The sequence below is a fragment of the Thamnophis sirtalis genome, unplaced genomic scaffold, assembly GCF_051295495.1.
Source record: "Thamnophis sirtalis isolate CommonGarterSnake01/CBP01778 unplaced genomic scaffold, rThaSir2_p1.2 scaffold_3, whole genome shotgun sequence".
Taxonomy (NCBI): domain Eukaryota; kingdom Metazoa; phylum Chordata; class Lepidosauria; order Squamata; family Natricidae; genus Thamnophis; species Thamnophis sirtalis.
The window spans coordinates 6,133,610-6,146,918 of NW_028261383.1; the positions used below are offsets into that span (position 1 = coordinate 6,133,610).

General features: G+C 38.7%; 1 long non-coding RNA gene across 1 annotated transcript; it reads right to left on the reverse strand.

Annotated features, from left to right (window-relative positions):
• Nucleotides 1-3,963: 3,963 nt before the first annotated feature.
• On the reverse strand, nt 3,964-8,514 carry LOC106552179 (uncharacterized). Its single transcript, XR_015695760.1, has 3 exons — nt 8,311-8,514; nt 7,296-7,508; nt 3,964-4,063 (listed from the first exon to the last, which is right to left on the reverse strand). It is a non-coding gene; the product is annotated as an uncharacterized LOC106552179 (long non-coding RNA).
• Nucleotides 8,515-13,309: the final 4,795 nt, after the last annotated feature.

Sequence of the window (13,309 nt, forward strand, 5' to 3'; positions counted from 1 at the left end):
TAGAGGTTGAACATTTTTTCTCCAGCATCACTTTCTGAATAGGTCCTGAAAGGAAGGACCACAATCACTACAAAACTGTGGTCCTAGGGGTGTAACTGTGATTATGTTTTTCTCCAACTACCCTTCTGCATAGGTTGCCCCAGATAAAGCTGTTTGTCCCTGTAATTATCACCATCTTAGTCTTTGAGACTTTTTCTGCTTCTTCTCCAGCAACTGCCTTTGATGTAAACATCAGACTAAAGCAGTGGTGGGATTCAGCCAGTTTGCACCACTTCGGGAGAACCGGTTGTTTACTTTCTGAGTAGTTAGTGAACTGGTTGTTGGAAGAAATTATTAGGGCAGTGAGTCGCCAAGTAGGTTTTTTGCTTCCCTCCCTCTTTATCCTAATCCAGTGCAGCACAGACACTCCAATGGAGGTAGAAAATGTGGCATTTCCATTGGCCCGTCTCTCTTTTTTCCCCTAGCCAGCATTCAACAGGCAGTCTCGGCAGGCGGTTGTGATCTTTAGATGGGTTTTTGTTTTTATATCGTCAGAGGAAAGTACATAAGAAATTACCCTGCAGCATTAGTCATGTGACTGAGTGGACATGGCCAACTCGATGTCACTCACAGCAAGATGCCGCCCCACCTTGCCATGAGTGAGGTCGAGTTGGCCATGCCCAATCAGTCAGATGACCCCACCAAGTCATGCCCACCAAGCCACGCCCAAAGGACTGGCAGTAAAAAAAAAAAAGAATCCCACCACTGCATGTGTCCACTCTTGAAAGGCTGCCTAAATAAAATATGAATGAACCTGGGTGGTGAGGAAAAAGATATCTACCAACAGTTTTGTACACACACACACACACACACACACACACACACACACACACACACACACACGTTCATGTATTTATTGTTTGATATTATTTTCGATTTTTATTTGCTTAGTCTTACATTCTTGATATTTTATTAACTTTGGCTTTAAATAACATTAACAATCAAATGCAAAAGAAACATACAAATCAATAATAACTACAATCAATAATTAAATGTTGGGAGCCTAAGAAACCCGTTCACTATCAATTCCCTACTTTTATGTTTAGATGTTCCTTAGTGTTTAGATCCGGTCTGAGGAGGATAATGTAGCACTTGGGAAAGAAGATGCAGCCCAGCAGCCCAGCACCCGAGGCCAAGATGGAGAAGACCTGAACAGCCACCATGTATTTTCCTTTGGTGCTCAGGAAGGTGGGCAGGAAGGAGACCCAGACACTGCAGAAGACCAGCATGCTGAAGGTGATCAGCTTGGCTTCATTGAAGGCCCCAGGCAGGTTCCTGGCCAGGAAAGCTACAGTGAAGCAAATGGCAGCTAAGAAACTCATGTATCCGAGGACAACATAAAACATGGTGACAGAACCCTCATTGCATTGCAGGATGATCTCTCCTGGCTGGGAGTGCAGGTCAGAATTGGGAAATGGAGAAAAAATTCCCAACCACATGGCACAGATGAAAATTTGGACACCAGAACAAGAAAGGATAATGGAGTTGGCTAAGCTCTTCCCCAACCATTTTCTCAGCCTGTTGCCTGGTTTTGTGGCCAGAAAGGCCAGCACAACTGTGATTGTTTTAGCTAACACAGATGATACGGCTACTGAGAAGACAATGCTGAACACTGTTTGTCGGAGAAGGCAAGTGACTTTCCTTGGCTGACCAATGAAGAGAAAAGAAGACAAGAAGCAAAGCAGGAGGGAAACCAGGAGGATATAGGAGAGGTCCCGATTGTTGGCTTTGACAATGGGAGTTTCTAGGTATTTAATGAATGTGATTAAAACAAGGCCTGTGGTTAGGAACAAGAGTAGGGCAAAGGAGACCAGGATAATACCTAGATGTTCCTCAAAGGACAAGAAGCTTATTCTTTTGGGGATACATTGGACTTTGTCTTCATTTGGATATTGATCATCAGGGCAATTGGTGCATTTTTCAGTATCTGAGAAAACAGAAAGCAATATTTCAAGAAATATCTTCCTTGTATGATAGATGACATTGAAAGGCAGCAAAGCCATAGCAAATGGTTAAATACATAACATTTGGCTGGTTTCCCATCTTAAACCAATTTAGAGCAGGTTAAAGGCCAACTAACTACCCCAATATATATAACAACACAAACAACATCAAAATAAAAGCCCCAAAAGAAATACCTGGCATATTATCAGGCATCTGTACTTATACGGGTAAAAGAACGGATAAATCTAAGGCATAGAATATTACTACTATTGGAGGGATATAATCTCCAATTAGGGTGGCATACTTTTTATGGTATGGAAGGAGTACAGTACCCAGATATTTTCAAAGACACTATGTGAGGAATACTTTATTTTTAGTATGGCAAAAAAAATCAAAACACAAAATTATATAAAAATACCAATCTGGCTCTCTTCAATGGAAGCATTGATACATCAAAATGTTGTTAATTTGGGGGGGGGGAATTGTAACCTATAAAGACATTTTAAATGAGAATGGAGAACTTAAAACTAGACAGGAATTACAAAACCAAGGGGTAGATTTAGCTTGGTGGCCACATCTGCTAATACAATTGAGATATGAGAAAGATGCGAAAATGTGGGGTTTATATAAAGAACCAACAATATTTGACAAGATGTTATTAGGGACAGATGGTAAGGAAAATATATTTATATATTGCCCCAACACTGGAAGTCTTTAAGAAGATGTTGGATAGCCATTTGTCTGAAACGATATAAGGTTTCCTGCCAAGGCAGGGGGTTGAACTAGAAGACCTCCAAGGTCCCTTCCAACTCTGCTATTGTATTGTATTATTGTATTGTATATTATTTATTAAATTTTAAATGGGAGATGAACAAGTAAAAGAAACAATGACAGTATTGGCAAAAGTCTTTGGCTAAACTGTCTCCCACAATGGAACATACAAATAGCTATTTCTCCTGATGTGGCTCTATGATTTTTTTAAAGAAAAGATTGACTAATTGAATGATTGATTGATGTATCTTTTTGCCTGCAATGTAAAGTGTCTTTCAGTAACAAAAATCAATTGATCCAAAAACATTCCTGAAGTTACAAAGAATCCAGATGTTCATAAGACACAGATGTAAGGATACTTCCAAATTGGCAAATAGATATGAGTTTTCCTCTGGCAGACGTAACCCATCCCAATCCACAATGCCCATCTACCATATTTTTGGAGTATAAGACAAACCTTTTTCCCTCAAAAAGAGGCTAAAAATCTGGGTGCATCTTATACACTGAATACAGTCCCTACACCCCTCCCTTCACCAAAATGGCTATGCAGAGCCTTGTAGAAGGCTTTCAGGGGGCTCCTGGGGACTGGGGAAGGCCATTTTTTGCTCAATGTGGGGCCCCCAGCCCCCAGGAGTACTCTATAAACCTCCTAAAGGCTATGCATGCATTTTTTTTGACAAAAAAACAAGCCCGATTTTGCAAAAAATAGGCTGTTTTTTGCTCATTTTGCCCCCCTCCCCCCAGGAGCACTCTGCAAGCTCCTTAAAGGCTATTCATGCCTTTTTTTGGGAAAAAAATGGATGGGTTTTCGCGAAAAAGGACCGTTTTTGGCAGGTTTGCAGAGAAAAAATTAAAAATATTTTTAAAAATTGCCTCTTCAAAACCTTGGTGCATCTTATACTCTGGTGTGTCTATACTCCAAAAAATATGGTATCTCATCCTGCCTGATCCTTCAACACCTTTCTAAAATTCCTCCCATTTTGGAAGAAATTGGGTGTGTTGAAAATTAACAAGAACATATTCAAGTTTGTGTTTGTCTCTCTCTCTCTCTCTCTCTCTCTCTCTCTCTCTCTCTCTCTCTCTCTCTCTCTCTCTCTCTCACTCACTCTCTGTATGTGTTTTAACCTACACATTGATCAAAATGCTTCAGTTGAATCCAGCAGTTTTGTCAATGGTACCGACCTTTCTGAGTGGAGATAGTCCCCTCTGGACAAGCAATGCACTTGTAGCAGCAAACTGGCTCTCCTTCTTGAGCCTGCTTGACAAATCCAGGATGGCAATTTTCTGCACATTTGGACTGAGGCAGAGACTAAGCAGAAAAAACAAAAACAAGGAATGCAAAAAGAACATGTTAGCAATAACCATTTCTGGAAAATGGTGGGCAACAAGAATATTAACTACATAAATATTCTTTGGGTTTTGCTTAGGTAAATATGAAATTTCTTAACAACTTCCAAACAGTTGAATGGATGGTCGCAGTTCATACACCTACTGACAGAGACTATATAGTTCCGCATTTTTGCTTCTGGGATATTTCATTGCATTTCTACTAAATACAATTTTGAAGAATGGAATTGACAACATATTTAAGCATTAAGTGTCAGCCAGTGGATTCCTCCTCATAGCTGCATTAACATGCATTCCTCCACACTATATAGTATGATGATATATTCTTATTCAATTTTGGAATAAAAATTATTCTAAAAGTTTTACCAATCTTTAATTCTTTTAGCTTTATAGAATAAAATTGTGATGAAGAAAGAAACATCTGACTAGTAGGTCTGGAAAGGTTTCTTCTGGAGTGCATCAAACATTCATTGTAAAGCTGCTTCCATTTGAAAGTAGTCCAAAACTATCTCCCAGTTAAGATACAAAGGAAAAGTGTCTTACAAATTTGGGCTGACAATCTTAAAGGAAACATTCTTTGTTTATTTGTTCAATTTGCATGGCTGCCATACTGGCAAAACACAAGTAAAATTGGCTACATGATTTTTAGAATTAAAGGGAAGATGGAGGCGAGATCGTGAAAATATGAACTTCCCAAAGGGTAAGTCAGGCATCTTTTGCTGTAGAACAGGGGTGGGTTCCTGCCAGTTCTACAGTGCTATTTAGAACCCATTCCAGTTCCCTTCCCCTGCCCATCTGCACATCATCAAGATGAAGAGTGAGAGGAATTCTGGGAGTTGAAGTCCACAAGTCTTAAAGCTGTCAAGTTTGAACACCTCTGGGTTTTTTCTAAAGGGTTAGGGGTGCAAGGGTCTTGTAACTTGACAGCTTTAAGACTTGCCAGAAATGCCAAAGTTTCTGAGCCAACATTTTGGTTGCTAAGCAAGAGCGTTGTTAAGTGAATTTTTACAAGTTGGCCATGCCCACCCAGTCACATGGATGGCAAGCCACTCCCACCCAGTAACATGGCCAGCAAGCCACTCCCACAAATCAGATCACACCTACAGAAGAGGTTCTAAAAAAATTTGAAACCCACCATTGCTGTAGAACATGAGAACACTACAACATGAGACAAGTTTCTTTCTGTGGAAAAACTGCAGGTAAGAGACCCTAACTATCATGAATAGACAGACTTAGATTTGTTATTAGATAGGACCCTCCTTCCTGCCCCAGAAAGACTTACAGTAGCTAACAATAAAGATAAACATGAAATTTTAGGATTAATTGCACTCACACTTATATACCACTTCATAGTGCTTTACATCCGTCTCTAAGTGGTTTACAGAGTCAGTATATTGCCTGCAACAATCTGAGCCCTTATTTTACCAACCTCAGAAGGATGGAAGGCTGAGTCAACCATGAGCCATTCAGAATTGAATTCCTGGACTGTGCAGTGAGTTATCCTGCAGTACTACATTCAAACTTCTGCACCACCATGGTTCATTAAGTGCCCTCTAACAACCCAAAGGACAAATCCAAGTAACATTTCATTGCAAATTGTTCCTCATTACTTCTGATATCAGGAATTCTTTGGATCAAAGTTTTGTTTCAGTGCTCCATATTTCTGTGTCAGAGCAACAGCTCACATCAGAACTATAATAATAGTAAGAATTGAGCTGGAAGGGACCTTGCATGTCTTCTAGTCCACTTCTTGCTCAAGGAGGAGATCATATACCATTTCAAAAGGTGGCTGTCCAATCTTTCCTTAATTTTTTTTAGTAATGAAGCACCTACAAATTCTGGAGGCAAGCTGTTCTATTGGTTAATTGTCCTCACTGTTAGAACATTTCTTCTTAACTCCAGGTTGTTTCTCCCCTTGATTAGTTTCCATCCATTGTTTCTTGTCTTGCCTTCTGGTGCTTTGGAAAACAAGTTGACCCCCTGTTCTTGGTGGCAGCCCCTCAAATATTGAAACACTGCTATCATGTCCCCCCTAGCCCTTATTTTCTCCAGACTTGCCAACCCAATTCCTACAACTGTTCTTCATATTTTTTTGTCTCCAGGCCTTCAAACATCTTAGTTCTTCTTCACTGCATTTTTTCCAAAGTTTCAACAACTTTTTTGTAATGTGGTAACCAAAACTGGATGCAGTGTTCCAGGTGTGGTCTTACTAAGATTTATAGAGCTGTACTAATATTTCACATAATTTTGATTGTACTGTAGGCCTCTGTTTATGCAACCAAGGGTTGTGTTAGCTTTTACGGACATTGCCACACACTGCTGGCTCATATTTATGTGATCATCCACTAGGACTCTAGAGAGGTCCCTCTCACAGTTACTGTTTTTGAGCCAGGTTTTGCCTAATTTGTACTTGTACCTTTGATTTTTCCTGCGCAGGTGTAAAACTTTGCTTTTCTACACATTAAATTTCATATTGTTGGGTAGGGCCCATTGTTCAAGTCTGTCAAAATATTTATGGATCTTGAGATTGTCTTCTGGGGCATTGATGATTCCTGCCAACTCTCATTATGATTTCATGTGAACTGAAAGCCTTCAATGTTTTTCCTAGGAACAGAAGGCCTATTGCATTATCCCAGTGGGATGAAAAAGAAAATAAATCTGACCAAGTATTGGTGGCTTACAAACATCAGAGAATGTTGACCTGTCCTTCTAAGGGACAATGTGCTCAACTAGGACAAGCCAAATCCTCATTCTACAGCTCATTTGATCCCAAGGGACCAAGAGGACCTCCATTTAGTCTTGATTCAATTTCATTGGATTCAGTCAAAACTTGAAGCTTGGTGCCATTAACATAATTGTTTTCTTTGCTATTTATGGAGAAAATACAAGGAAACCAGAAAGAATTATCAATAAAATCGTCAGCACCTAAGGGCTTCTCTCACCAGTTTTATGGAGATACTAAATAGCAGAGCGGACTATGATCTGTGTCCTAAAGAATAATAATTCAGCACCTATTTTGGTCATAGCCAAATCAGTTTAAAAATGTGTTCCATATTACAACATCTGAAGGATACATCTGAGTTTTACACTTCACATTCAGATCTAAGTGAAGATCATGAACATTGATTAGATTTAGCTCACTTGAAATGGGTCCTAAGGTTCTAGAAAACAGAGGAAAACAATATTTCCCCGACCTTGTTGAGCAACTTTAGTCTTGACAGATGATCTTGGTTGATAATAAGTCTCTGTCTTTCAAAACTCCCCAGTCTCCCTTGGGTGTAATTGTTGTTTGGGAGAACTACCAAGTTCTCAATGTTCACATCTGCTACCAGATCTCCATTTTTGTCCAAATACATTTTCATCTCTGAAAGATTGCAAAACTCATTCTTCTGCAGAAATGGATGAAGCTAGAATGGAAAAATCCAAGAAACTGAAAAGCAGAAAACTTGATTTCTATCTCATGTGTCTTTTTCACATTTAAATATTTCTAATAGTTATCTAATCTGCAAATATTCTTTGTTGGGAGAACAAGTATTACTACTCTTTTCAAAAGTGAAAAGGATTGGTTGGGCAAAATATAATTCACCAAATGTAGCAATTATACAGAACACTCTAGAGCAGGTCATGAAGAAAGTAAACAAATAAAAAGATTATTCTTACATTCTTTGTATCAGCAGGGTGATTATCAGAAAACATGGATTTGTCAAGAAGTAAGTTTCCAGCTAATCATCTCCCATCTAACCCAGATGGGAAACACAACCACATGTGTTACTTCTTCTTTATTGTAAGTCTACTATACATTAACAGGATCGTGCAAGTCTGAAAGTACAAATCTCCCACCAACTGTTTTTACTGTCTGAAAACTTAGGAAGGATCCTTTCTGAATTCCCTTCTTTGTTCATTATGCAACTGCAGGTTCCCACATCTGATTCTTTCTAGGCAGCATCTGTTCTCCTAATACCTAGTCATTCCCACACATCAATACATTTCCTTAATAAATTGTTGGAATGCCGGTGATATAACTTGATTTCAGATTTCAACAAAGTACTCCAGAATGTAAAAATCATTGCAGTCATGACCTAGTTAAGTGAGAGTTGGGTGATATGATTAAGTAGATCAACACAATATTATAGGTTGTACTCAAAGGATTTTCAACCCTTCTCATAAGGGAGTTGTGAGTAATAATTAGACCTTGCTCATTATACATACCTACATACATATACAGTAAGGCAGAATTTTAATGATTTAATGATAATCATATGATCAATTTGATGATAATATTGTTAATGTTTTATTGAGGAAACCAAACTTGATAATAATATTTGGGAGAATGATCCTAGTATTGTAGCTGACTGCAAACCAAATTTTATTCTAAATTGTGACGCTCACTGAAAGAAGCCAAATGCATTCATAAGAATCTCAGAAAGTGAACATTTTGATTTGGAGAGATATCAGGCCTCCTTGTCTATGCAGATTCTCAGTCATCCAGGCCATGGTTGCTCCAAAGGTACTTTGTTTTCCAAAGGCAGCTGGATTTTCTTTGTTTTTCCTTGAAGATGTTTCGCTTCTCATCCAAGTAGCTTCTTCAGTTCTTAAATAGCTTAAGATCTATACAGGGTTATTTCAGTGTCATAAATGCAAAAATTAACTCAGGTTACAAAAGAGGAAACTCTGTCTGCATGCCAGGAAAAAAACATCCTAAAAGGAAGAGCAGTGTGATAGCAGTGCCAGTGAACCAGAGAAGTTAAGTCTCCCCTTCCCTGATTATCATCACTCAAAGACCAAGCAGTCATCAATCAGAAAAGCAGGGGTTCAATTCAGCAGGTTCTGACAGGTTCTGGAGAACTAGTAGCAGATATTTCTAGTAATTCGGAAAACTGGCAACTATAACTTCTGGCTGGCCCCAGAGTGGGATGGGAATGGAGATTTTGCAGTATCCTTCCCCTGCCAAGCCCACAAGTCACGCCCACAGAACTGGTAGTAAAAAAAAAAGAATTTCACCACTGCAGAAAAGCTTTAGCTGGGATTTAGCAGCAGAGAGGAGGGGTTGTCTAGATGGTCTCAGAGTCTCCTTCATATTTATAATGATAAAATTGCATGATGATAATCACAAATCCATATGTATGTATACAAATTCATTTAAAATGCATACATTCTTTTATAATTAAAATATGATTGTCATAGCTCCCACCCTTCAGGAAATTATGACCTGAGTAATAGGATTGGTCAAACCTAGTAGAGGTTAAAAGGATTCTTTTACTTCTCTTTAGATTACTTCTCCAAGGAAACTAAATTTAATGTATATCCTTGTCGGGACCCATACCTGCCATGGCTGCACAATTGGAGCCCACAAACTCTCTACATCTTTCTTATTTCTCCTTCTGGAGGAATATGCAGCCCTCAAGGCAAGGGCCAGAGTCTTAATGACACTGTCAGCCCTGTGGTCAATTCTTATACTTCTTCTTTTCTCTTGGATTTCCAGTGGTACCTTCTGCGTACATCTTCTCCGACCTTTCACAGAAAAGACATGTCTTGAAAAAGAGCAGTTAAAAGACTGATCTTCAAACTGGAGTTCCACAAAGATATATTCTTGAAAGGTTTTGTCATATGCTCTTTTCTGAATATAGAAGTTCCAAATACTATGGACATATTTGTAAGATTTGTGATATTTCATTGGCAATTTCCCAAAGAGTGTGATGATCCAGACTTTCCCTTCAATAGGTCCTGACAAGCCTTCAAGTATGAAATGGACCTGGCTAATTCCATCCAACATGGTACTATAGTCTGTAAAGAAAACAAAGACATTGACTTGCCTCCACTTAGAGATGGCATCCCTGAAGGGTTCTGTAGGTCTAGACATTGAGAATCTTTGTGATATAACAACACAAATTCCATTCCTGATAAGCAAAGGGGTAAAGGTTCTCATGAAATGTTCCCCAGTCTCTGTGTCTGAAGCAAAGACTCCAACCAAGGTCCATTTGAAATGGAAGAGCAGTTGGACAATTGCTGGGTACTGGATTTCATTTTTGGGGGCCATCCGGTAAAAAAAGGGGAATTTACTTTTATCACTCAGAGCCTCTGTAACAAATCTACAAGTTACCTGAAAAAGCAATGAAGAATACCATGATATATTTTAGGGCAAATAAAGTCTAAAACATTAGCTTTTAATGTATCCAACCTGGATCTCATTAAGATGTTAGAATATTTTATTATTGAAAGCCCTTTAGCCATATATGGACCTAACAAGACCATATATGAAAATAGAATAAAAGAATATAAATTTAGTAAATAGAATAATAAAGAATGCAAATCACATTTCTGTATCAGGGATACAATTAATTGCAATCAGACCCACATTTTCAGATCTCAACTTGATTGTTTTGTTCCAATAAAGAAGAGTTGCTGTATCAGTGAGATGGGTAGCATTTAATGAATAAATAAATTGACAGAGAAACGAATATTACATGCATTTTTGAATTCTGACATAACAGGAAATACATATGATTTCAATACAACAATTCAAATAGATTGTTGGTCCAGTGCACAGTCCAAGATATTGTTCTGTCTCCTTCATAGAGAATTGGCATTCAAATAATAAATATTATGCTGTATATCTTCTATCTCTGGAGTTCCACAAATAAAAGTCTGTGTGAGCATTCCAAGTAACACCCCCAACAATTAAAAACTCCAAGGCTAGTGATTCCTCAAAGTTTCATTTTATTAGCGATGTCATATTGGCACATCTGAGAAAACCCAAAAACCTGAATCTGAGAGTATCAGGTTTTCCCCACCCAAATGAAAGTCAAAGATCCATCCCCTGCACCCACAAGTCCATCACATGGCCAAATCATTTCACTGTCCCAACTGGAGACAACCCCCCAGTCACTCCCATACAGGTGCAGGCCAAATGCCATTGACGTCAAGAGAAATGAATGTTGTTATGGCTAGCACTCCACCAATTCCTTGCAATCCCCTCTCCGGTTTTCTGGAGCACTAAATGTGGCAGCACTGAAACTCCAAAGAAAAGGTGGCTTCCAGGGCTGACAGTCTGTTCATTATAAGGAACCTGGTTAAATCTTCCATATTTAACAATCATATCCAGTTTCTCAAGTCTTGCTCAGGCAAATGCCACTCTAAGATGTTTAAGTTTTCTGCATTTAAATAGAAATGGAAACCAGATATACTGGAGTAGTGTGGGCACATAACTAATTGCTAGATGGCACAGGAATATGCAGATGATACAACATTGCTTGCAGTAAGCAAGGAGGGTCTGCAGGGCTAAGCCTGATAGGCAAAGATGAAAGTGAAAAATCTGAACTACACTTTAACATAAAGAAAACAAAGATAATGATAACTGCAGAGAACACATATGATAGATAAATGGATGGATGGATGGATGGATGGATGGATGGATGGATGGATGGATGGATGGATGGTAGAGAGAATAGAATTACAGAGTTGGAAGGGACCTTGGAAGTTTTCTAGTCCAACCTCCTGCTTAGACAGGAAATCCTATTCCATTTCAGACAAGTGGTTGTCCAATCTCTTCTTAAAAACTTCCAGTGTTGGAGTATTTACAACATCTGGAGGCAAGTTGTTCCACTGATTAATTGTTCTAACTGTCAGAAATTTCTCCTTATGGTGAGAAGGTCCTGATGATTTCAACTCATCTAGGGTAGGCAGGTGCTCACTTATCATTTTCTTCCCTATTTTAACTTGTGTTCCTATTCTGTTTTTTGTGGTGCTGTTTTTGATAGATTGGACTGTTTTTTCCCCCTTTGTGTAAAGACAGATTAAAACATGATGATAGATGATAGATAGATAGATAGATAGATAGATAGATAGATAGATAGATAGATAGATAGATAGATAGAATGCATTATTTAAGTGTGTAAACAACCTGCCAATGGAGACTCCACCAATCAGCATATTTCTGAATAGTTCAGCTAATAAGATATCTTTTCCAGGAGCTTAATTTGTCTTTATTCATTTTATGATGAATCTGGGCAGATTAAATAGTTAATAAATTGGCTAATATGCTTGCAATCTTTGAATATGAGCCGAGGTGGCACAGTGGTTAGAGTCCAGTACTGCAGGCCACTTCAGCTGACTGCTAGTTCTGCAGCTCGGCGGTTCAAATCTCACCGGCTCAGGATTGACTCAGCCTTCCATCCTTCCGAGGTGGGTAAAATGAGGACCCAGACTGTGGGGGCAATATGCTGACTCTGTAAACTGCTTAGAGAGGGCTGAAAGCCCTATGAAGCAGTATATAAGTCTAACTGCTATTGCTATTGCTATTGCTATTGAATAATTAATTAATCAATGCTAGTGGTCACTATGATCCATAAGCCATTTACCAGCTGCAGATAAAATGGCCATGATGAGAAGCCGCCCTTGAATTCCAGACAAACATATGGTTGGATCTGTCATCCAGCCACCCTAGTCACTTTACCAGGTAGAGAAACACACACACTAACCTGTGCAACTTTGTAGGTGCCTAATAATGTTGACATCTGTGTGGAGATTTCCCTGTAAGCCCCATCAATAATAGCCAGAAGATTGTCTTTCTTTCCACAGTTGTAGTTGGGAACATTGGCTTTTCCAGTAGAGAGAATGTCCATCACGGCATCAGAAGTGCGTAGAGTGTTCAAATAGTTGTCATGGACATTGTACCCCAGTGTGAGATTTTGCAGGATCTGGGTATTCTTGTTGGCCACTTGAATGGGGAGAATGAAGGGTAGTATTCCTGGCATATTAGTATGTCTAATCCTGTACAAATATTTTCATGTTATTATCATCAACAGCAATAACAAAATATATTTTTGAATTTATTTATCTTTGTCACCATAAGCCTATTGAGTCTTAAGCAAATACTGATCCAAAATCAGAGACAAATAAAAGTCACCCATCATTTTATTTGGTCGGTATTGAGAAGGTGGGATGGATATAATTGTCTACTGGGGTTAATAATCATAAATATATCATTGTTTGCACTAGCACTTATACTCACTTGTCCAATAACCAGGATTCAAAACAATTCATTAAAGCAGAACCACCATAAAAGCCAGAGCATGAATCAATAAGTCAGCAAATAAATTCTAAAAAGAAATCATCCTATAAGGAGATGGCAGAGACAACTACAATCCTTAAATAAAATAAACAACAGTGTTTAAGTAATGAACTCAGGACTGGAAGAGAAGGAAAGGAT